Source organism: Coptis chinensis, chromosome 7 (genome assembly GCF_015680905.1).
Source record: "Coptis chinensis isolate HL-2020 chromosome 7, ASM1568090v1, whole genome shotgun sequence".
NCBI lineage: Eukaryota > Viridiplantae > Streptophyta > Magnoliopsida > Ranunculales > Ranunculaceae > Coptis > Coptis chinensis.
Window position 1 is genome coordinate 70,403,842 of NC_141462.1, and position 27,110 is coordinate 70,430,951.

Genomic DNA, 27,110 nt, shown 5'->3' on the forward strand with positions numbered 1-27,110 from the left:
GGTCTTGTGGAATATTTGGATGGCCAGAAATGACACAAGGTTTCAAGCTAAAAGTCCTCATCCAGTTAGATACATCAAAAGAGCTTTGAAACATATTCAGCTGGTCAAGGAAGGCACGTCCCATCAGATGCATAGAGAAAAAATGCTGGTTTATGTTAAATGGTTCCCACCCAAAGATGGCTTTGTTAAACTGAATATTGATGGGGCTTCTATTGGAAATCCAGGATATGCAGGTGGAGGATGTATTCTAAGGGATTTAACAGGTAATTTTATAATGGGAGCAGCTATTCCGATTTTTTTCGCAACCAACAATGAATCGGAATTCTTAGCTCTTTTATATGGACTTCAAATTGTGGCAGAAACAGGATATATGAAGGTCGAGGTAGAGACAGATTCACAATTGTTGTTTAAGGTTTTAACTGATGAAAACTTAAAATGCCATTGGTTATTAGCTAGAATTGTTACTCAGATTAAGCTATTGCTGAATAAATTTCAAGCAGTACACTTCAGTTGGTGTTATCGAGAAGCAAATGGTGCTGCAGATGCTCTAGCTTCACATGCTGCTACTCAAATCAAGAACTTCCGATTGTTGGGGCAATCAAATGTTCACTTATCAACTAGCCCTGTTGGAGACTTGTCTTTCCTCCCACCTTTTTCTTCTGTATGGTGGCATCAGGCTTCAATGGTTGTAAATATGCATGTTCTCTATGATGTCCTGGGCGTATGTAAATATCGTTTGGCTTAACAAAAGTTTTAGTTTTAAATCAAAAAAAAAGATAGGGGTGTACTTTATTTTGCCAATGGGATGGAGGTATGGGGGGAATGAATGGTGTTGCACTGCTGGTGGAAAGACCTCAATGGGAAGAAAGTCATGGAAAGAAAGCAGAGCACAATGGGTGAGAGAAAAAATATGGGAAAACAAAATATTAAAAAGTTAATTAAATCATGTGGGTTCTACACGAAGTCATAAAAAAGAGAATTTAATTTGGCTCATTAAGTTAAATAGGAACTATTAGATTGAGGTGATCCAAGAGTCATAAAATTGAGTCAAAATTTCTTGAGTCCCGGATCCTGACCCTTTATTTTTTTCGTAACTGAGAGAAAAGTCGTTGAAGACCATTAGTTTGCCCAATAAAACAAATGCAAATTTCCTAGTAAATTGTGAGCTTGAACAGGTGAGCAGGCGAGGACTCAATAATTGTTTAACCCCAAAAGCTAGTAAAAACTTTGCTTCCGCTTGAAAATTGCATAGCTGATTATCTACAGTTCTACTCAACGACCCATTGATGATTTGCACTAAAGGCTCAAGTATCTTTTGTGAAATTTTTTGCATTACTTGTTCAAGGCTTGAGAAGCGCAATTTAAAAGTTAAAAACTTTGAGAAAAAAAAATTACCAAAAAGGAAAGAGAAGGAAAATGATTCTTTGGGCTGACGCCAAGTTATGACCTTTTAGAAGCAATTTCCCAGACGACATTCTAACAAACTTCCTCTTCCATTCACAAGCAAAAAACATATTATACGGAGTTGTGGCCTGTGGGCATATACAAACAAACTTACAAAGGAATTATAACTCCAGAAGCTCGACATGTTTCCTTTTGTATAAGAAATACAATCCATCCATATAGAACTAATGCCCTGGCAAAGCGAGGACCGAGTTAATGTTCGTTCTTAACTTTAACATCTCCATTTGGTAAACTAGTCTGTGCTTGTGCAAGCCTCTTTGATTCCTGCATGAGATTTCAGAAATTAACCTTTTGTTCTAATTGGTTAGTTACAATAAACTAGAACTAACGAGAATGTCAGCAATAAGCATTTTGTGGATCTAAAAAGTTTACACTGGTTGTAATTGAAATGAGATTTTGTGCATGCAATGCGATGTTTCATATTCAGCAAAATTATTAACAGCTCAACAATTTGTTTTGGTATTAAATGATTTTTACAGTTTTGTTTTTTTTTTTTTTTATCAGCAAAACAATATTTTATTAATAATAATAGTGATGTAGTGTGAGAGATTCACACTACCCAAAATACAAGCATACAAAAGCTAAGCCTCAATCACGGCATCCCATCTAAATATAAGATCCTCCAATTTTAATCCCCTACACATCGGTAAATACGACACCCAATCCCACGAGTAGCTTGCATCTAACTATGAGCTGCTGGGCATCCCTAGACTGGTCATCAAAAGTTCTACGATTTCGCTCAAACCATAACGACCAAGTGACTGCGTGAGCAACAATCAAAGAGAGGAGATGACCCATCCTTGAAATCTGACCTGTGGCTGACAATTGAATCTACCCATAATCCCTTGTGATAGATCATCCTGACACTTGAGAGACTGCATGAAGTAATCCCATACCACTTGCGCCACTTCACAGTCCAAAAATAAATGTTGAATTGTTTCCTCATCCTTCATGCACATTATACACCTGTTAACAAGAATCTTACTCCTCTTTCTTAGATTATCCGAAGTCAGAGTCCTACCCCAACATAAAGCCCACACAAAGAAACAAACCTTTGTAGGGACTCTTTTGTTCCATACTTTTTCCCACGGGAAGTTCAGACCACTCAAATGCAACGCTTGAATTCTCCTCTCCTCAATCAGTTCGTACAAAGACTTTGAAGTGAACGATTGCACCTTTCCCAACCACTTCCATGTATCATTTTCTGCGTTTACTCTTTGATTAGCTAGCAAATTTAGGAATTCACTAATCAAATTCAGCTCTCTTTCAAACAAATTCCTTCTGAAGTTTAGATCCCATGACTGAACCCCATTCTCCCATACAACATGTTGTTCAACGGTACCATGCTTATTTTCTGATATGGCATACAACTCCTTATAGCAGATTTTTAATGGGGTTGTTGAGCACCACCTGTCTTCCCAAAAAAGAATTATATTCCCTCTTCCCAACTTAAAAGAGAATTCATTCTCCACCAAATCTTTATGATTCATGATCCCATTCCAAAGACTGCACCCATATGTACTACTAACCTTCTTAGTGAACCCGCCCATTCCGTCTAACCTATACTTGTCTCTAATCACATCTTTCCACAAACCACATTCTTCATTACCAAATAGTCAAATCCACTTGGATAACAGAGAAGAATTAATATCTCTAATGTGTCGAAAGCCAAGCTATCGAATGATAACGCTTGGCATCATTTATCGTACCCCATAAAAAGTCTCATCATTTTCTCGAGAACATTCGCCACTAAAACTGGTATTATCAGCTGTGCTATTAAATCGGCGAGTACTCGCCGAGTAATCGATGAGTACTCTCTACTCGGTACCTAGCCGATCCGACCAACATATTACTCCCCATGACTGATCGGGGTCCAAAAATCGCTGAGTAATCGGCCGAGTTGCCGATTAATAAGGGATCGGGATCGGGATCGGGATCGGGCGACGAGCAAGTGGATTTCACTAACAAGTAGTGAAAAAAACAAAGAGAAAAAATAGCAACAGGTCATGAAACTTGAGTAAAGAAGAAAGAAGCAGAGAGAAGAAAAAAGAGAAAAACTCAGAAGATCATAAAAGCTTGCCAGGTAAGTCTGAAAATTCTCTTTCTTTTTCGATCTACTTCTACTTCTTCTTCTCCTTCTTCTTCTACTTCTAATTCCCCTTCAATTTCTATTTCTTCTGATTCCCCTTCAGTCTCCATTCCCTTCTTCTCTTTTCTGGTTCGGTCTAAAATCTAGAGTTAAACACCTCCTCCTCCTTTCTGGTTCGGTTTGGAATTCAAACTCCATTTTGTTTTTCTTTCTTACGAGGGTTATATGGACCAACCCCACCCAGACCAGCCCAGCCCAGCCCAACCTGGGTCGCATCCATATTTCCAAAAATTAGACCACTTTCATTGAAATTTCAGCATTTTTATGAAATTTTGACCAATATCACAACAGCATTCCGAAATTTTGAGAATTTGAATGAAGTAAATGAATAGATCTCTGAAGAAATTACAATAATATATAATCTTTTCGATTCAATAGCATTACGAGTTTACAACACTATTTTTCTTTCAATAACTCTATGTGCCTATGTCCACAATGTGTCCACAACTCTTCAAGTGCTGTGCAAATAAGAAAAAACAAGTGATTAGTAATGTGCAATTAATTAGCTGATAAGGGTAATAGTTATTAATTTGTTATATTAGGTTAGTATTTCAATGTTAATTACATTTAACAGGTATTTATAAAAGAATATAGTGTTATGAAAAATTGCCCGAGTAATCCCGATTACTCCCCGACCGACTAGACCTACTCGCTCCTCCACCGAGTAGCGGTTTAAAAAATCGCCCGAGTAATCCCAATTAATCCCCGACCGAGTAGGTCTACTCGCATCTCCACCGAGTAGCGATTTAACTGCCCAGATTATCAGCAAGGAGAGAAAGTAAATAGGCATACTTGCAAGTGTGGATTTGATGAGAGTAATCCCCCCTTCGATAGATCGCGGCGCTTCCATATGCCTAGGCGTTTTGTGCATCTTTCAATAACCAGATTCCACACTCTTGACCCTGTAATCAGAAGCAAAAGGCAGAAAAAGATACGAAGATGGGAGCGTACCAGTTTGACATCCCAATGTCAAAGCCAGTGAGGCTAAGTTGGGGATATCATTCACAGCAAACAACTGAGTTCTGTTCAGGTTAACATGTAAGCCTAAAACCGCTTCAAACCACATTAGAATCACCTTCAAATTGATCACTTGATTTGTCTTAGCTTCAAGGAAAAAGATGGTATCATCTGCATATTGTAAAATGGGGATAGATGGACTTGTAGATCCTGCAGTAAAACCAGAAATCAGACCATTGTCTTGAGCTCTGAATACCATTCTCGTTAAGGACTCTGCAACAAGCACGAACAGGAGTGGGGATAGTGGGTCTCCCTGACGCAAACCTTTCGTACTAGTGAAGAAACCTTGTGGACATCCATTAACCATGACCGAGAAATGTGCAGTAGATAAACATGCTTTTATCCATCGCCTCCACTTGGACCCAAACCCGAATCTGCCCAACAGATAATCAATGAAGGACCAACTAACACTGTCAAAAGCCTTTGCAAAATCAATCTTACAAACCATCCCCTGAAAACCATTTCTTCTTCGAGTATCAATCAGTTCATTTGCAACTAGTACTTCATCTTGAACTTGCCGCCCCTCTAAAGATGAGCCCTGGTATGCACCACTAGTTGATGCATCACTGTCTTCAGTCTCGCGTTAGCACCTTAGCCACTATTTTATACACTCCCCCAAGAAGACTAAAAGGTCTGAATTCACCCACCGTTGCTGCCCCATCCACTTTTGGTGCCAAAGTAATAAATGTCGTGTTGAACCTCCAATTGATGTATGAGTTATCCTGCAGTTCACGAATCACCTCCATAATAGAAATCTTCATAAAGTGCCAGCAACGCTTGTATACCACCATTGCAAATCTGTCCGGTCCCGGAGATTTTTCACCTGCCAATGAGTCTAGAGCACTTTTAACTTCGTCCTCTTCGAAGTTCCTTTCCAAACATACGGCTATTTCTTCCCCAATACATGGAAACTCAAGCCCATCAAGTGTAGGTCGATCATAATCCTCTTCTTTGTACAGTAGTGTAGTAATCAACGATATGTTTTTTAATAACAGCTTGATCTTTTTCCCACTGACCATCAATTTTCAGTTTGGAAATGGAATTGCTATGAAAGCGAGCATTAGCAATCCGGTGGAAATAGCCTGTACACCTCTCTCCCTCTTTGTTCCATTTAGTCTTAGCTCTTGAAAACCAATAAGTTTCTTCCAGATTTAGCTGGTGTTGCAAATTCTGCTTAGTTTCCTCTTTCAAATCCAGTTCTTGACTTGAAAGATCAACCTGTTCCTCCTTTTGTTCCAGCTCACCTAGAATCTTTTGATAATCCTTGATTTTCAGATCAAATCCTTTTAGTTTCTTGTTGAAGGCGAATCCCGGTTTTCCACTAGCATCAATCTCATTCCACCAATTCTCCATCAGCCCTATCAGTTCTTGTTTCTCCAACCACAGTAACTCAAATTTAAATGGATGAGGAGCTCCTTCGGAACAACACTTTTCCAAAAGAAGCACCCGATGATCGGACATGTTGTATCTTAATGCCTGCTCACTATGTTCATCAAACTGTTCAATCCAAGATGAAGTCACCAAAAATCTATCAATTCTGCTCATCTTTGGACATTGTTGATGATCTGAGTATGTGTATTTAGCGCCCGAAAGATTAAAATCCATCAATCCAAAACTATCAATAAAGTCATTGAAAGTTCTCATGTCTTTAGAAATTCTGCCACCCCTCCTGTGAATCTAACACTGTTAAAGTCACCACCTAAACACCATGGAAGATTCCACAACCCACTCACATCAGCTAACTCGTTCCAAAATTGTTCCTTATCTGCTTGATCAACTGGTCCATATAGTGAACACCCACTTTATTCCTATCCCATTTGAAGAGCAAATAATTGATAATGAGAATGCCCCTTTGAGAGACTCCTCAACAGCCAATCTATCAGTATCCCATATCACCAATTGAACCCCTGACCTGCCAAAACTTCCAGTAGAACGAATGAAATCCCACGCATGTGCGCTTCTTCCCCACAAATGAGTGATAAAATTATCATTGCACTTTTCCTTTTTTGTTTCTTGCAGTGCTACAATCATCGGGCCTATGTTTACGAATCAGTCTCCTTAATCTACGAGCCTTTTCTTTGTTCGTAGATCCCCTCATGTTCCATGTCGTAATGTTAGTCGACATTAGAAACTGATTTACCCTTCACGTTTACCTCCCTGTTCTTCATGAGAACATGAAGTTCTTTCCCACTCCTGTTATTGATAGCTTTTAACTTATCTCCTGCATTTTTGCAACCTGTGGAGACACCAAGTACTGTTCCCAACGGAACCACTGTATCATCAACCCACTTATCAGATAATTGCGTCTCATCCACATGAGAAACATGAGCTGATCCAGTCGAACCATCCTGAGTCTGTAATGATTCAATGAGAAGTTCTTCATTCTCAGAATTGTCATCCTCCACCTCACCCGACGATGTAGAAGATGCCGATCCCCAGTCGCCTTCATCATCCTCAACAATCTTATCAGATTCTGCGCTCCTACCTTCAGTGGCTGTATCGTGCACCAACTCCTGATTTGGGTTATTAGAAGAACATACCACGAGACTTCTCACGCGGAATTGAGTGGGTGGTGGTGATCCCTGATTTGAGTTAGGTCCCGTGGTAACCTTGTCCATAATTCCAGAGAAAGTATCAGGAACATAGAGCCCATTTAGATCCTGGGCCTGCCCGCTAGACCTTTCAACCCTATTCTCACTATGGGCTTGGGTATGTAGGCTTCCTTCAGCACCTCTATTTTCATATGAATTCAAATTCAAATTCAAATTTTGAACTTGCTGTTGACTTGTTACATGAGGAATGATTGTATGGTCACGTATGCTTCTACTAGTCTGACTTGCTCTACCATTTGTAGCCACCTCAGCATAGGAACGGGTTCGAGATGCCCCATGAGTCGACTCAGTGTTCAACTCATCATCTTCTCCTCCTAGTTTCCCAAAGTGAAGATCATCAATTTCAGGCAAAACTCGAATCGGATAAGTTATACCTTCATCAATCAACAGCAAGATGTTGGGAATTTTGAGCAAATCACAATCGTCCACCAAAATCTTCACACGTGTAACTTCTCTGTATTCCCCAACCTCTTCTTTGACCTTGTAAAACCTCCCAAAGCTGGAACACAATTTTCTGAACACTTGCAATGACCATAGGTGTAGAGGAACTCCAAGAAACTCTATCCATCTTTTACGTTTGCAAAGCCATGAGGGATCAATTGTTTCAGCTGTCAGACTCAACCTTCTTAGATTAAGCTTGGCATGATGATACTCAATGCGCGGAGCTTTAAGCAATCTCCCAACTTCATCTTTTGTAGACAATTTCATCAGTGCTTTACGATTGTTAACACATGTTAGCTGAGGTAGTTTAGTTAAATTAAATATATCCTTTAATAAACCAGGAATTTCAGACCAGTTAACATCTTTTTTCTTAGACTCCACCATGAGTGCACAGTTCCTCGATCTCTCGGCTCTATCTGCATATCCATGTCTCACCACAACTCTAGACGCACCTCCTGCCTTCTGAACTAACACATCCGTTGCCGTAACACGCTGAATACCATGATTGGGGGAAGATTTGCAGAAAAGGAGTAGTGCTTCTTTGAAAGTTAACAGACCCATCTTGTTCTCTCCTATTGGACAGCAGACCGTCACCACTCCTTTGTTGAACCTTTTCGAAATAAAGAGAAGAGAGATGAATAATCCAGATCTATTATTTTTTATCTCTATAAAGATATCAGTATCATCAAATCTCTTCTTTCCTACAATACCCACTCTGATCTCCTTGTTATCAAAAGCCGCAAGCTTTTCTGCAATCCAAGCCCCAGAGACTGTTAAAAGTTCAACCTTAGTAGTGAAACCCCTTGCTCTCTCCACCACACTAATCATCCTCTCATTGCTTTTCTTGAATTCAAAGGTTTTCCATTCGATCAAAACGATTTTCCTTAGTCGCGAGTCCTTAGCAGCATACAGAACATTTTTCCTTGGTAAGAGATATTATTGTCTTCTCATAAAGCATTGTATCCTCAACTTAGTCATCTAACCAAAGTACAGAACTTAGGACCTTATCAAATGTAATGTAATAGCAAATGAAAAGGAGAACATACATCCTAGCTTCTCTTCAGCTTCCGTATGTGTAAGTAGATCCCCAGTTTCAATCCAATGCAGAAACGCAATCAACGAAACACCCGTCTGCGTTTCACTTCTCCAATCACCATGATACCTATAATATTGTCCAGGACAATCTTTAAGTATTTCCACTAACCGACCATAAAGCTCATTCAAAACATCAATCTGAACTTTACCCTTCTCTAACACTTGGGATGGGACGAGATTGATGTACGAGGAGTAAACCAGATTGCATGATTTTTACAGTTCTTTAGTTTAAATCTTATAAAGTTACTTGATCTTAATCAATGAGGTGATAACTCTTAATTCTCAAATCACAAGAACAAAATAAACCATGCACAGTAGCGCACAATATGATAGAAAGTAGGGTTCAACTTACAGCAGCAGAAGTTGCACGTATCTCCCTATAAGCTTCTACTTCATTAGGGAATGCTTGATCTAGTTCCTCCAAAAGATACCGGCGCAGACTCTGAGGAATTTAGGTAAAGGAGAAGTGAAAGTGGTTATTAAAACTGGGAGAAATCAGTCTATGGAATCAACTGACAGTCATCATGGACAAGAAATTTAAGTACGAAGCATTCATAACAAATCAACAATTCTTAGTGCTTTTAGAACCACTCCTAACAAACAGCAATTAATTAATTAATTAATTAAACAAACGCATTTCCCAAGTGCTACATAAAGCAGATGAAAAGAATGAATGCTTATGACATCAAATTAGTTTTCACTAAAAAACTGTGTCTGTTATCCAATGTCACCAAGCATGAGCCACCAAATTCTGAGGCAAGGCCCCCTGCCCAACTGATTGAGCATGGACTTCTCAACCTACCTGAGTTGCACCCTAGATTTAGTTGATACATGTGCTCTTGCTCTTCCATATCCCTTTTACGTTTTTTTTTATAGATAAATTAGCATTGACAAGTCATAGCCTTTTCAGAACCACTTCCAAAGCAATGAACAAGGAAACAACAAAAACACTTCGGAAAGCCATAATTCATTGCAAATAAATATAAGACAATCAGTTGCATACCATATCAGACCTAAAACTTTTACTTCGTCACCAAATATCTACAAGGATGACAAGGAAAAACAAATTTGATCATATATATAGGGCATGCCTACATGTGTTGAACACTGAAATAAAAGAGACGGGAGGGGGGGAATACTTCTTATTTCTTAAGGGAAGGAATAATTCTTTGGAGGAAATCCCGTTCGAGATGTTTGCTTCCTGCTGGAGTTGTTGGATATCTCCCTCTCTCTCTGAGTGAGTGTGTGTGTGTGTGTGGTTCCTTTCCTGCTCTGGTGGGGGACTCAAACAAACATAGCAAAGACTACAAACTACATGATATTTCATGAAGCCTTAAATGCATGTATGTAATTATCATCACATATTAATAATGGCGTGTGACATACATTGCATGAGTTGGACTTTTGGGAGGATATTTGACATTTGAGAGAAAGTGTGCTTTGCAGTGAGTTCTCGTTGCTTTACATCTCCTCAGGGTGGAAAAATAAATGCACTATTATAGACTAATCGGTTGAGAGTGATGGCAAAAGACCTTGTGTCCATTGGCTATGGATGTGACCTGAATGATTTGGAATGAATGATAGGCTAGGGTTTCCTCAGAATTGAAAGCAATTAAATCCACTTAAAATGCATATGGAGGATTGGAGTGTCAACATTCCATCCAAAGTATCTGCCTTTGCTTCTAAGCATTGATAAAATATTACAACATGCAAAATTTCTTTAATGTCTGCCCCTCCTACAAAGTTACGGGTGAATCTATCTCCCATGTTCACAGCAATTACTAGCATTGCTTGGAGCGTCTTCAGATTTCAAAAGAAACTTTTATCCTCCTTCTTGTGGGACCTATCCCCTGATAGAAAAACTCAGGGGTGGCATTCCGGATGCAATTTTGTGGGAAATTAGCTAGATATAAAGAGACATTTCTCTGGTCATTCGAGCAATTCATAACTAAATGTCATAAACAGTAACAGAACCCAATTTTGTGACCTGAGTAGTGAAGAAAGATTGAGAGAGTGGGAATGACCCAAATTCTAGTGGATAAGGAACTCTACATTGAGTAGCTATATGCATTGTCATCTGGATTTTCCTTTTCTTGTCTCCTTTCCTTGCCTTTGTTTTTGGCAACAGGCTCTCCCTTTATACTATCATATTCACTTTTTCATCAACAATATTGGCTTAGTTTAGAAAGAGAGGCTGAGAGGGTCCTAATTACAACGGCACAAGGAAAATATTCAGAAGCACAACGGCAGCAAAGTTGCTACTCTGAGAATGACTTGTACAGTGTCGTACAGGGACACGAACATTTGCTACAGAGAATCAATAGTGTATCTAAACAGATAGAAAGCAAAAGTGACAAATGAGTAGGGTTTAAATGGATAAGTTAGATGTCACCTCTATCAACTGAAACCACAAATATACTAAGGAAACAATTGTGCACCAAAATATTTAGTTCCCACTAACATCATTAAATATCAAGTACAAACATTTTAGATCTGATAATACCTCCTACGATTTTGGTAATACCTCCTACTTCTCATATATCCCATCAACTCTTCTGCTAAAAGCACATCTGGAGGATCAAGGTTCCCTCAAATGTTTCTCCTCCTCTGCTCCCCTCAAATCTACTTCAGCATGAATATAATCAGTAATCCCTATGTCAGGTGCACATCCTTTGAACTTCTTCATGTAAGAAAATTCACTAGTAGGGAAGAGAAACATTTTTGTGTTAAACTGTTGATTCAAACAGTTTACAATATAAACGTCATAGATAGTAACAGGAATTTGAACTTTACGATGTAATGGGTTGGGTTTGAGCCAATTTCATCCAGATGAGGATACTCTACATTTGTCATTAAATTGTATCATTTTCTTCTCTTTTTCTTGATATTAGACCAGTTGCACTTCCCACCACTAAGAGGAAGGTCCATCAGCTCACATCTATTCACAAAATCCTCAAAACTTATCTTATTACTAATACGTCTCCCACCTTTTCTATCATGAGAAAATCTTAGAACATTGAAATCCCCACCTATGCACCAAGGCAAACCACTGGCAAAAGCAAAAATATCATCAAGTTACCATTAAGAGGAAGGTCCATCAGCTCACATCTATTCACACAATCCTCAAAACTTCTCATCTTATTAATACGTCTCCCACCTTTTCTATCATGAGAAAATTTCAGAACATTGAAATCCCCTCCTATGCACCAAGGCAAACCACTGACAAAAGCAAAAAATACCATCAAATTGTTCACCCCCAAAGCTATCTAAATTTCTACCATAAGGAGCACGATAAACACCGGTAAAACCCTTCAAAGAGTCTCTCCATTTAAAGCACACAAAATAGTTACAGAGAAAGAGGCAACTTCAGACTCAAACATTGGCACCTTGTCCTTGTCCGGAAGGACACAAATCCCCCTAAAAGTACCTATGGAAGGAAGGAAAACCCAATCCACATTAGGAGGCCCTCAAATATCATTATCCAAGTGAGAATAGATGGATTCCAACTTAGTTTCTTGAATGATGACCACACTAACCCAAAAACAACGAATACAATCCTTGATAGAAGGATGTTTAGATTTCGTACCAAGACACAATCCTTGATAGAAGGAAGTTTAGGACTCTCTCTCTTTCTAGAATCGTTGTGCTTGTGCAGTAAGTAATCTCCCACACTCTCTCCTCACAACCTCTCTATAATTAATCCTTCACACTCTTAAGCCAAAACCCTCTTCTGTTTCTAGTACACGCCTCGTTTTCCTACTTCCTTCTTCCCACAAACCCTCACTTTCTCTCATGGAATAGGGTTTTTTATAAAAGGACAAAAGAAGTTGGGTTTTGAGAGGTTGGCTTGTTGTGTCGTTAACAATGATGCTAGTAAGCGTTTAATCTTTTGGGTGATGATGATCAAGATGATATAGCACCGTTGATGAAGATACATGAAGAGAGAGCGAAAAAGAAAGCTAGGAAGAAAACGCAGCAAGAAAAGCTGCGAAAGATACTGCTTTGAAGGAGAAAGAAGCGAAAAGAGTCCTTAATGAAACTAATGAGATTGAAGTTTATTGGGGTGTTCCTAAGACTGATGCACTCTGTGGAAAGCAAAGTTGGTTTCGTCATATTATGGTAAAAATGAACATGGTTACAAGACTTGCAAATACAAGTGGCATCAATTATCAACTGAGTAGTGGTATTTTGAGGGTAGCAGAGTTGCAAATGTGGTTAATGGCTTGTTTGTGTTTTCAAGGACATGAACATTGGTTTTAACCTGTGAAAAGGTTATAAAGAATCAATAGGGCATGTAGAAACAAAGACAACGCTGGGGAGCTTAGTTTTTCTTTAATGGTGGCAAAATAAGGGTGATTAACTTTCGTAGGGGTACCTCTGTAACTTTACCAAAAGTTATGGAAAAACATAACATTGTTCACGTCTTAGGGCAAAAAGAGGCTGAAAACCCTAAAACACCAACTAGGGTTTGTGACACACAAGATGATACTGATCAACAAGCACCAGCAAGCAATGAGGAGAGTGACTTAGACATCATTAAGACTGTTCTAATGAAGAAATTTGGGGTTGGTTCATTAGAGAGATTTAGGAAGAGGCTGGAAATTGATACAACCGAAACTGCTGGAGAGGATGCATGTGATCATGAAGGGCGTCAATATGAATCCATTATTGATTCGGTGCTGCAAGGGAGTGGAATTACAGGAGAGGAAGCTAGGGTGGTGGACTCTACAGATCTGATTCCAAAAACGCAGCAAGATGGAGTCTCTCTCTCCAACAAAGCAAGTGCTCAACCTGGAGAAGGAAAGCATGCGGAAACGGGAACTACTAATCCTATTAGGAGTACAAAAGAGAAACCGGATTTGAATAGGGTTATTAGTTCGGATCAAGCAAAGGATGATAAAAGCACTAAAACTGGTCAAGTTGGAGAACTTCAAGAAGAGAAACAACTGCAAGGTCCTAAAAGCTCATGGGCAGAAGGTCTTGGCATGAAGTCAGTCGGGAAGGAAGAACTGACTTACATACCACCTACGGTGGAGAATGGGAAACCAGTTATACATGTCAAAAGCTCACAATTCACTGAGTTTAACAAGAAGTTTGAAAATTTAATTGTGGGTTCCTTTGTCGGGAAGAGACTGAATTATAATTTTGTCAAGGAGATAGTGGCTAGAACATGGGGAATCAAGAGATTCATTATGATGACATATGGAGACACAATGTACACCTTCCAGTTTGAAAGAGAAGAAGAACGACGGGAAGTACTAGACATGGGATCTTTCCACATATCAAGCAAGCTGTTCGTGGTAAGGCCATGGAAATTATTCATTGAAACTGAGGCTCGAGAACTGAAGACAATACCCTTGTGGGTAATCATCAAAGGAATGCCAATGGAGTTGTGGAACAAGGCAGGCTTTAGTCAAGTTGCGAGTGCTGTGGCAATACCTATGTTCACTGATAGGTTAACTGAGAACATGACAAGAACCTCATATGCACGAGTATGTGTGGAGGTAGACACCAAGTGCGACAGAGAGTATACCAGTAGTGTTAGACCAAAGGAAAGCTTATAAGGTGGCTTTTGAATACAACTGGAAACCCCCAAGGTGTGCAACATGTGACACTTTTGGTCACTCTGATCAAACTGGTCCAAAGAGGGTGATTGAGACAAAAACAGATATGAAGGCAGTATGGTTAAAGAAAAAAGTAACAACTGGGAAAGGAGAGGAGCAGAAACAGGAGAAGGTACAAGAGAAGCCAATAAAGAACAAAGAGGCCAAGAGAGAAGTGCAAGAAGTTCAGACTGTACAAGATGAAGAAGGATGGCAATCGCCGAGTAAGAAACATAGCTGTAGGCAGAGACAAAATCTGAATGGAGGAACAAGTACAAGTACTAGCTCTACTGAACCTAGCAAAGAGGACAGCGTGAAGGGTAAGAAGCGTACAGATGGAGTGAGTAATGCAAAAACTAAAGAAGGTACAGAGGGAAGAGTGGAAGAAATACGACCAAAAGAACTCATGCAAGAAACTGGTAAGATTAGAAGTCGAGAAAGCCCCACAAAAGAAAATAAAGAGGAGCCAAGACCCTCAGTTAGAGGTAGATTTAGTGTTGTTACTATTAAAAGTAGCAGACCAGGTATCCACCCGCATTTATTTAAATGATTAATATGGGCTGCTGGAATATGAGGGGACTGAATAAGAAGTTTAAGCAGGTTGAGGTAAGGGAACTGATAAGAAAAAACGATATAAGCATGATGGGGTTGGTAGAGACGAAAGTTAAGGAAAAGAAGAAGGATTATGTATTGAGGAACTGCTGCCATGGTTGGAATATAGAGCATAACTATGAGTTCAATGAGTTGGGAAGGGTATGGGTCTACTGGAACCCAAGGGTGTGCAATGCAACAATCATGCATAAAGAAGAACAAAGCATAACTATGGAGGTTACTACAGTTACAAATAAGAACTTTAAAGTTACCTTTGTGTACGCACATACTGAGATGATTGCGAGAAAAACTGTATGGAGAAGTATTGCTGACTTGTCACTTACCATACATAAACCCTGGCTTGTCCTTGGGGACTTTAACTCGGTGTTGAACCCATTAGAAAAAGTGGGGGGAAGTGTATTGAGGCATCCAAACGATACTGAGTTTGTAAACTGTGTAACAGTAGCAGGTTTGACTGATATGAGATTTAAAGGAAATGTATTCACATGGAATAACAGACAAGAAAACAGAATCAACTGCAAGTTGGATAGAGTTATGTGCAACTCAGAATGGATAGGTTCTTCAACTTCTGGGTAAGAGAAGAGGAGTTCATGTTAGTGGTTCAAGGACTCAAGGTGCATGGTCAAATCAGGTGGTGGGGAATCCAATGTATAGGTTTATGAAGAGACTGAAGCTTACAAAGGCAGCACTCATTGAATGGAATAAACATACAATAGGGGATGTGACCCAGAGCTACAGAATGAACCACTCAATATCGCACTCATCACGAAGGAGAGACTGATAGTGCGACAACATGTACAAGCAGCTAAGTCTGAGGAGGAATTATAGGCAGAAATCAAGAGACCAATCAATTTGTTTGGGGGATAGTAATACAACGTACTTCTTTAAGTCAGTGCAAGCCAAGAGAAACACAAACAAGCTCACATGTCTTCTTAACGCAGATGGCTCTATAGTAGAGGATCTGAATGTGATAGGGGAAAGATGCATTGAGCTTTACAAAGACCTATACAGCCCAGAACAGAGGGAGGAACTTGACTTCTCAATATTTGAAGGGTTATCACTGAAGCAACATATTAGCCTCGAACAGCAAGAAAATTTACAAGGGGAGGTTACTAGAGATGAGATAATAGAGGCATTGTCTAATATTGATAGTGATAAAGCTCCAGGGAAGGATGGGTTCTCATCTTTTTTCTTCAAAAGCACATGGAGAATCATTGGAGATGAATTTGTTAAAGCAGTGCAGAATTTCTTCAGGTCAGGTATGATGCTTGGTGAGGTTAATGACACATGCATTACTTTAGTCCCAAAGATTACAAGCCCTATTTCATTAGGAGACTATAGGCTGTGGTGTTATGTACAAATGCATTACTAAAGTCTTAACCGCTAGAATGAAGCATCTTATAACCAAAGTGGTGGCACCCAATCAATCTGCATTCATCCCAGGAAGAAGTATACAAGACAACATTCTGTTATCTCATGAGTTGCTACACAATTACCATAGAGATGTAGCACCCCCTAGATGTGCTGCAAAAATTGATCGAAGGCTTATGACTCCGTTAGATGGGAAGCTGTGGTTTTTGCTCTCCAAAGGATAGGGACTCCAGAAAGGTTTATACAATGGATTAAAGTATGTGTACAGACACCAACTTACTCTATCATGATCAATGGGGCTCCATATGGCTACTTCAGAGGGAAGAGAGGTATAAGGCAAGGTGACCCCATGTCACCTTACCTTTTTGTCCTAGTCATGGATCTATTTACTGAACTTATGATGCATTCTGTGAGTAGTGGACAATTTAAACTCCATTATAAGTGCAATGATCCCATTATAACCCATCTATCCTTTGCGGATGACCTGATCACGTTCATGTATGGAGAGGTTGATACAGTTACACGTTTGAAAGATAACTTATTATTGTTCAAAAGGTGTACAGGGCTAGAGGTGAATATGCAAAAAAGTCAGATGTTCTGTACTGGTATGGCCCCAAACATCATAACAGAAGTGCAGGACATTATCCATTTCCAAGAAGGCAAGCTTCCAGTCAAGTATCTTGGGTTACCACTCATTACCACAACGCTGAAATCTTCTGATTGCACACCACTGATTACAAGGCTCACTGATAGAGTTCAAAGTTGGAAAGGATGCTTCCTATCTTATGCAGGAAGGGTGCAGCTTATTAAATCAGTTCTCAACAGAATATGCAGAAACTTCCTCTGGAATGGCACGGATTGTTCATTATCACATGCGTTGATAGGATGGGAGGAGATCTGCCACCCCTATGATGAAGGAGGACTGGCAATCCGAGACTTGGCAAGGGAAAATCAAGCAGCTACAATGAAGCATCTCTGGCATATTGTAAGTGATAAAGACAGTTTATGGGTACAATGGGTGAAGAAAAAGCTTATCAGAGGGAGAAACTTCTGGCACATCAAGGTTCCCAATGACTGCTCGTGGGTCTGGCGAAACATACTAAAGCTTCGAAAGGATGCATCATTCTTTGATATGCATTTAATTGGAGACGGAAAAGAGACAAGCTTCTGGATGGATCCATGGCACCCAGCTGGCATACTCAAAGAATACTTCCCACAGGAACTTCTATACAGATCAACTTGTAACATGAACGGAAAGGTGTCAGAACTGATAGAAAATGGGGAGTGGAGGGTACCTAATCATGTTCATCTCTCAGGCATTATCACAGAGATGCTAGAAGAAGTTAAAATCTCAGAGGGACATGATAAGATAGTGTGGACAGTCTGGACACCATCACTGTCAGGAGATTACAAGCTAAAGGAAACTTACGATAGTGTACGAGGTACAAAAGTCCCGGTGGAATGGCACAGCACTGTATGGTTTTCAAACCGTATTCCAAGACACTCATTCATCACATGGATGGCATTAAAGGAAGGAATGAAGACACTACAAAAGCTGAAAGAATGGAAGACAGTACCCGATGATACATGTGTACTGTGCTGGAGAGAGACGGAGACCAAATGTCATCTGTTCTTTGATTGTGTATATGCACAATATGTATGGACAGAGCTATTAGTGAAAGGTGGATATGCAAGAAGACAATCAGGTACATGGCATGAGGAGATACAGTGGGCTGAAAAGGCCACAGCAGGATGAGGAGTTAAACAAGATGCCCTAAGATTATCATTCACAGGCTTCCATTATTGGGTATGGAGAGAGCGGAACAATAGAATCTTTAATAACACGAGTTTAATAGCAGCCCAAGCTGTTAAACTTGCTGTTAAAGATGTTCAAACGAAGCTTATATCTCTACACTTGCAGATGGAGGGAGGGCCCGAAAGAGAAAGGTTCATGCACTTGTGGAATATGGAAGTACAAGAAAAGAGGATCAGAAGCATCAAATGCAAGTGGGAACGAGCACCGACGGGAGCTCATAACCTGAATTCAGATGGAACTTTGAAGAACAATGAAGGGGGATGGGCTGCTGCAATCAAAAACGATCAAGACGAAGTGATAAGTGTTGCGCATGGCAAGTCGGAGTACAATGCAATAGGGAAAGAGTATGTGAGAGAATGTAATTGGTACTAAGCTTTATACTTTTATTATGAATAAAATAGTATGCGAGAGAATGTAATTGGTACTAAGCTTTATACTTTTATTATGAATAAAATAGGGGTAAGGGACCTCTCAAAAACCCTGCTTTCTGATTTTTTAAAAAAAATAGGACATGTAGAAAGAAAACACCAGGGCGGATCGTTACAACATGATGCCAATCACGAGTGGGAGTTGACATGGATAACTCAAATGTCAACTCCATCAACAAAAACTGACGAATTGACTATACAAACAGTTATATCCCAAAGTAATATTTTCCACTAACATCATTACATAGCAATTACAGACAACCGAGATTCACCCAATTTCTGAGCAATCAATACGAGAACAATGAAATAAATGAACAAGTGTAATACAATGTAGCAAAAACTACCTTGAACGTGTCGGTTTTGCCTTTAGTAATCTGATTCTTGGCAATGCAACTATTGATAACATCCCTATTAAACTCATCTGGATTCTTCCCATCATCAATCAAACTATACATGAAAACAAATCACAGAAGAAGAAAAAAAATAAAACAAACACCCAAACAGAAAAAAAAAAAAAAAGGTTTTAACGAAATAAAACTCACTTAACAATCTCCATAGGAACTTGAATATTACAGTTCTCCGATAACCTCTGCATCGTATCGAGTTCCGTAACAAGAGCATTTCTGCCAAAACAATAAAGTTTCAAGCTTGACTAGTTAGAAACAAAATTGAACGTTAAATTTACATACACACGTTGGAGAAGAGGGAGTTGAGAAGCAACGTTGAAAGAAGAAACAGTGAGGTGAAGTTGGTGAAGAAGGCCAAGGGTTTTGTCAATGGAATTAATAACGTTGTTAAGATTCGTCTTGTTGTTCATTGGGTTGTTGTGTGATTCCGCCATTTGCGTTTGCGTTTGCGTTTGCTGTTGTTGCTGATGATGACGATGAGTTTTGAGTTAAATCCATTTTTTTTTTGTTGGAAAATGTTTTTCTGTAAACTTACTAACTAATGTTTTAATGTTTTATTGGCACAAAATACCGTGAAATATCGTGAAAAGTTTGATATATGTCTTGGGAGGCAGCAGCACCATCATTATTCATACCAAGAAAGAAATCAGGCTCACCTCTCTCATTCAGACCCGTTACACTAAACCATCCTCAAACCCCTCTTTTCAAACCATATATAACCTCAAATCCATATATAACCTCCCTGTTTTTGTAAAAATAACTAAACCCAGCAAGAAATGAGGCTCAACCCCTTGGTTCTAACTCAGTTTAGTATAAACTCCCTCCCATCGACCCATATCACCTAACCTCCCTATTATTTAGGTCTCGTTAAATAACATTTCTGTTTTCCAAAAAATAGATAAAATATGGTCTGTTTTTATTTCTCATTTTATCTTATTTCTTTTTTTTATCCTTTTGGGATTGAAAATTTCCCGACTATATGTAAATGTATTTTTACGTAGTCATATATATATGTAAAACTATATTTGCATAGTCATTGGAGCTATAAAAACTTAAATTTACATAGTAACTTTTGGAATTGAAAATTTCCCGACACCTGATAGAATATATGTAAATGTATTTTTACATAGTCATATATATGTAAAACTATATTTATATAGTCATTGGAGCTATGAAAACTTAAATTTACATAGTAACTTTTGGAATTGAAAATTTTCCGACGATACCAGACAAAATATAAATATAAATTTTCTTATGAAAAAAAATTTCATATGAAAATTTAAATTTAAATAGGTTAAGAAGACTGTGTAATTTTATATTGTCATATGTAAATACAAATTTACATAGGATGACGTCAACCCGGTTTGTCCTTAAGCCGAAATTATAAGTAAAGATTGATAACGTCAGCCCGATTTTCACAGGGGTATTTTGGTCTATTTTGGCTTTGATGTTATGTTTTAAATAATAGGAAGATTTTATGCATTTGTTCGCTTACAGGGGGTTTTTGTGCAACCATTTAAGTACCAGGGAGATTAAACTCATTGTCTGCTAAACCCAATCTAACTTTAATCTCCTCATCAAAATTGTTTCCTTTTCTACCCTTTCATATATGGGGGGAATACGAAAATAGATATTTAAGATTGAAGAACACCGAGGATTACGAGAAAAAAATAAAAATGAAGAGCACCGATTGAATAACATTGAAATAGTAATGTTCTTGTTTCGCCATTGAAGAAACAAGTTTCCACTTTCAATTTCTCTCTCAATCACCTTCGATTTTTATCAATAATCAATTTCGATAGGTTTGGTTTGATCTCTCTCTCAATCACCTTCAATTTTTTTCTAGACAGGAGCTTGGTTTGTTTGAAAGATTTGATTTTGAATCTATTAACTAATGTTTTTCAATTGTTTTAGATCTTCTTCAATTTCATCTTATTATTGGGTCTCAATCTTCTTCAAATTAATTGAATAGACTTGATGATGTCATCTCAACTTGTGGGTTTGAACAAATAGTTCCATTTTTTTCTTCTTCTATCGTTTTTTCCTTTCTTCCTTCAATTTTTCAGTGTGCAAATGTATTCTCATTATAAATTATACTATGTAGATATATTTTTACATATGAGTTTTCATATATAAATTTATTTTTGCATTCCGGTCTATTTTTTATTTCCCGTTTTATCTTATTTCTTTTTTTACCCTTTTGGGTTTGAAAATTTCCGACACCTCACTGAATATATGTAAATGTATTTTTACATAGTCATATATATATGTAAAACTATATTTACATTGTCATTGGGCTATGAAGACTTAAATTTACATAGTAACTTTTGGGATTGAAAATTTTCTGACACATGACGGAATATATGTAAATGTATTTTTACAATCATATATATGTAAAACTATATTTACATAGTCACTGAAGCTATGAAAACTTAAATTTACATAGTAACTTGATCTATAAAAATTTAAATTTAGAAGAGTTTGTTTACAAGTTTGCAAACAAATAAGAAACTATGCATGATAAATTGTTTTCACACAACATTTATTTGAAATTGACCAATCTAACGTCTGACAGAACGAACTCATGTAATTTTATACAGCCAGTTAAAATGTATTTTTATACGATACAGAAAAAGAAATTTACTTTATTGTTGTGCTTAGTGGATTGTGAAACAAGTAATTGTGCTGAGAGCCTAATTTTCTAAAAAAAATCACCCCAAGTCCACTTTGAATTTTAATTTCGAATTTAAAGAAAAAACACGGGCTCACGTCAACAATGCACGTAAATATAAATTTACATTTTCATATGAAAATTTAATTTTACATATGTAAATTTTACTTTTAATATGTAAAAATACTATGTAATGTTTAAATAGGTTAAGAAAACTGTGTAATTTTATATTGTCATATGTAAATACAAATTTACATAGGATGGTGTCAGCCCGAATTGTCCTTAAGCCGAAATTATAAGTAAAGATGGATGACGTCAGCCCGGTTTTCTTTAAATTTGAAATAGAAATTTAGAGTTTACAGTGGTATTTTGGCCTGTTTTGGCTTTGAAGTTATGTTTTAAATAATATGGAGGTTTTATGCATTTGTTCGCTTCCGGGGGTTTTTTGTGCAACCATTTAAGTACCAGGGAGATTAAACCCGTTGCCTGTTATTCATACCCCGCATGAATACAAACATTTTGATCCGTAACGAAACACACGAGGGCTATTGGCAAAATGGCAGTTTTCACCCATGAATTTGTCGCATTTTACCACTTACCCCCAAACTTCACTTTAGCCCCATACCTCTGGTATCATCACCCAAAGGTTTGGCACCTGCAACAATTTTAATCTTGGACTTGTAAAACGTATCCAACTCCATTTTTCTAGTTCATTTCTGGCACCTGAAGAGTGACGTGGAGTGATGTGGAATTATGTTTTCTTACATGACAAAATTAGAATGTGAATCATGGCAAAATTAGAAATTTCCACGTAAGAAAACATAATTCTACGTCACTCCACGTCACTCTTCAAGTGTCGGAAATGAATTGGAAAAATGGAGTTGGATATGTTTTACAAGTCTAGGATTAAAATTGCCTAAAGTGAAGTTTGGGAGATAAGTGGTAAAACGAAACAAGTTCGAGGGTGAAAACTGCCTTTTTGCCAAGTGATAAGCACAAAAAACTATAATATGAAACCCCATTAAGACATATAAATTTGGTTAATTATGTGTTTAATAATCATAAAATAAATATATTTTCGTACTTTTGTAGGTATTCGCAGTAAACATGAAAATATTGGTTAAACCTGCGTTAAAGCACGGGGAACGACGTATATATGAATTCTTTCAAATCAGCCATGTAAAGCCCAACAAATCCGCACATAAGCATCAAACTTCCGAAGCTCCTACCTCTTGAACAAGAACTCCGAATGCGACAAGTGAGCTGCTCAGACAATCAGAGCGATGAACTCTACGCATAGGCGGAAAGTTGTAAAATTGCCAAAAGACCGAACCGCCACTGGACTGTACGTAGACCCACTATACGGGCCCGCAAGATTTGATGAGTCATCAATCATGGAGCATGTCAAGACAAAAATGTCAAATTATTGGTGCAAAGTTGACACCTTGCATGTAATTAATTAGTTTAGGTGTTAATAGTGAAAAAAAGAGGCAAGGTGTCACTTTGTTTTAATGTGGTGGATAAAAATGAACTAAATGTGGTTTGGTGTTTCACGTGGGAGGAAATGAGATTTCTCTCAAATGGAGAAGAAAACAAAACAAGTGGGGGGGACAATCCATTTACTCCCTTGACTTCTTTTCCTTTACCATGTATTATTTTAGTTCCTTAGCTTTAGTATTTTTTTAGTTTTTGGTTTTGGAAAAAAAAGCTTGTAATAGTTTTAATGGAGGAAACCTTGTGTTCCTCTTGAAAAATTCTCACTTCTTCATGCAAGTGAGTTTATAAATAGATAGTTTCTTCTTTTTGTTATCTCTCTCTCTTTTTACATTCCACACTTGTTTTAGTTTTAGCTCAAGGATCATGAGCTAAACCTTCCCTTTGTGGGGAGTTAATAACACTCATGTGAGGGAAAAGTCTTGTTATTTGGTTTAGTAGGTGTTTAGGAAGAACAACTAGGCCTACATCCTATCCCAAAATGATAGTTGGTGTAGAGTCTAGTTAGGGATCAAGTGATGAGCTTAGAGATAAATCATTGCTTGGTTCCACATGCTAGTAGAACTTGTCTATGAGTTATAGGAAGATTTTAATGCACTTATAAAAATCAAATAACAAAAGTAATCTTCACATGAGGAGAATTAACTCTCCGCTTTTGTTTTAGTAAAATTTTATTGTGTCTTAGTTGCATAATTTCGTAACTTAATGTTTTTAATTTTTGTGTAGTAAAAAAACCAAATATTTAGTATTAATATAATCATATTTAAACTTACTCACTAGTTCCCTAAAAGAGTAAAAACCAAGTTGTAAGTGGTCATAGAATTTAGGTTGGTTCGAATCCTTACTCCAAACTATATGAACACGAAGATCGTGAGTAAGAAAAATCTTTGAATTCGCACTTTCGCCAAAAAAGAGATTCAAATCTCTAACAAAGCAAAAGGCAAAAATTTGAATATCAAAATGGCACCGCTGCCATTCTAAAGACTAAGGGCTTATGCTACAGACTGGAAATTGCTCTAAGGGGAACCCCCACTCTCATTTTTCTTTCCTTTTCGTTTCTTTTTTACGTTTTTGTTTTATTTTCATTATTTTTGTCTCGCAAAAGACCTGACCTCTCTCTAATTTTTTGTTGTACTTCCAAGGACAAAAAGTTAGGACCGGGAAAGTAAACTACACAAGATTCTAAGGTTGCTGTGAAAATTTGAACTCATTGTGGCATAATCGACACGCGTCTTGTGATCTTTGGACTTCAGCGTCCGCAGGTGTATTTTCTCTTTTGCTGCTCCTGTTCTACCTCCAGCATCCACTGATAAATCCTGATCCATATCCAGGCCTAACTCTCTGGAACTATGGAAAAAAAAATCAAATATCTTATGGGATTAATTATGTCGACGGATTGAAACGTCTGTTTCATTTCTTTGGCAGACTTGCGGGAAGCAACAGGTTCCAAATTTTTACTGTTTTTGCATGAATGCCATGTACGTAGTTATTATGTGCTAACTTATAGATTATTATTTACGTGTTAGCCTAGAAATATGCATGAATCATGTTCATATACCTATAAATATTTATATATGATTAACTGAGCATGAATTGCATCTTAATGTATATATACATATAAATGGTACTGTTTTGCATGGTTATCTGTCTTTCTACGTATAAGTGTCTATTGTTGCATGTTTAGTATTTCTCTACGTATAAGTACACGTATTGTATAATACTTCGATTTTGTCAAGAAAAAGGAGAACATTCCAACGAGGGTTAAAATCTGAGTTGGGTAAGTTATTTCTAAACCTTACGGGGTGAAGCTGCTCTCTATATGACACTCGCAATCTCAATGAGTATTGCCGAAATCGATTTCTTATGCAATACAAGAGTCGTATTTTAGTTTATGTATAATACGTTGTATGTTTAGTTTTAGCATTGTCGTATTTATATGCGTACGTATACTATATTCGCATGTTACTGTATTTAGATACGTATGAGTGATTCAAATTTTTGCGTTACTATTGATATACGTCTACGTAATATCGATCTACAAATTAGCGTATATATACGTATTACTGATGTATATTTGCCTGTACATATAGAAGTATTTATCGATGATACAACCTTGCCTATTCGTATAGCTATACGTATGAGTAGAGTATCTTCACATGCTACTGCATCTAGTATCGTATGAGTAGATCGTATTTGCATGCTTGTAATTTCACCCTTGCATAAATCTTAAAATAATAATAATAATAATAATAATAATAATAATAATAATTAAGAACGACCTTGCATAAATTTTAATTCCATAAATCTTAATCATATTCTAACGGTGTCTAGGAAACTTGAAAGATTGAGGTTACTTAATTAGAACCGTGCTTGCACGGAAAGCCTCCCTCATATCGCTCTTGTAACCTGGCCGTTGGTTTACACACACGTATTCCTTGCTTCACTGCTACATTAGAAGCAACTTAGGCCTACGTTGTTCAACTCCAAAATCTTTAAGAGAATCATAAAATTCAAGTAATAATAAGTTCTTTCTGTCAATTAGATCTAATTTTATGCTTGCATGAGATTAAGGTCTGGTTCCACTAAAGAATTTGAACATACCTATCGTCGAAAAAAATACGATAAGCAACTGCGTAAGTTCTCACCTAAAAATTGTTCTTACGTTAATTACCTTCATCAAGTTCTTTTCGTTGCCATTAACTTCTCGCAATTATGGTCGACAATCCTCCACTAGCCGGAAGCCCCCGTCGGACTTCTATATCTTTGCATTCTGGAAGGACCTTCTTCCTCGTGATCAAACTTCGAGGACATTGTCGGTGATTTTTGTATCCCACCAAACATTTTTAGTTTGTTACCCGTGTATCATGGTTTGGATCACGAAAAACCGCATAATCATCTTCGTGAGGGCTTCAACAAGTAGCCACAACATTTCACCATCCAAATTGTCTCTAAGGAACAACTCTTGCTTCGGCTATTTCCATTCACCTTAGCGAAAAAAGTGTCAATTTGGTTTTGCGGGACAACAGCCACAATCCATAGACACATGGAATAAACTTGTTCAAGTTTTCATGCTTCAATTTTACACTCAAAAGAAAAACTCTTGAAATGCTTGAGAAAATTCAATTCTTTTCGTCAAAATCCTCATGAATCGCTTTTACGGAAGCATGGAGTCGCTTTATCGATCTTCTTTTAGAATGTCCTCATCACCAACTAGACAAAGTCGTCCTTGTTCGTTCCTTCTTTAATGGACTTTCTGATCATCAAAAAGAAACTCTTGATATAATGAACGGCGGTTGCTTCATGGACAAAGGAGCTACTGAAGCATATACTTTTCTTGAAAAACAAGCGAAAAAAGGTACACACTGGGGTAACACTGAGCCGTCTAGATCATCAAAGGATACTGTAACAAAGGCTACATCTATTTTGGAGGTAAAACCTGATCCCGAATTAAAAAATTTGATAGAATCCCTAACTAAAAAAGTAGATGCCCTTGCAGTTCAAGTAAAAGATCAACTCCCAAAATAGGTCATGAACGTTGACACATCCCCATGTGTTCTTTGTCTCAGTCCTGACCATCCTGATGCTTATTGTCCCTTGTTATATGTCTCCCCTTCTCAACCATCAGAAGAGGCATGTGCAATCAACATTCCTAATGCACCTTGGCGACAAAGATCCAGATTTCACTTGGTGCGGAATAACCCCGCGGTAGGGGCTCCTCCAGGTTTTGCTAATCCACCTGTTCGACCAACCAACAACTTTATTCCATACCGCCAAGGCAATAATCAACAATACCAACAAAGTCAAAATCAATTTCAAAATACTTTGGATGCTAGCTATCAAACCAACCATAGCCTTGTTCCAGCCAATCCAAATCCCAACTATAATCAACAACTTCTCAGCAATAATCATGACCTAGTACCTGTTGCACAA

At 37.8% G+C, this 27,110-nt stretch overlaps 1 long non-coding RNA gene and 1 pseudogene across 2 annotated transcripts; both read right to left on the reverse strand.

Moving 5' to 3' along the window:
• Positions 1–1,406: 1,406 nt before the first annotated feature.
• On the reverse strand, positions 1,407–19,536 carry LOC147488632 (mediator of RNA polymerase II transcription subunit 10b-like; annotated as a pseudogene). The gene is made up of 5 exons (XR_015200972.1): positions 19,298–19,536; positions 19,151–19,231; positions 18,953–19,055; positions 9,131–9,220; positions 1,407–1,728 (listed from the first exon to the last, which is right to left on the reverse strand). The product of XR_015200972.1 is annotated as a mediator of RNA polymerase II transcription subunit 10b-like (transcript).
• LOC147488633 (uncharacterized) lies at positions 3,924–4,705 on the reverse strand. Its single transcript, XR_015200973.1, has 2 exons — positions 4,565–4,705; positions 3,924–4,071 (listed from the first exon to the last, which is right to left on the reverse strand). It is a non-coding gene; the product is annotated as an uncharacterized LOC147488633 (long non-coding RNA).
• Positions 19,537–27,110: the final 7,574 nt, after the last annotated feature.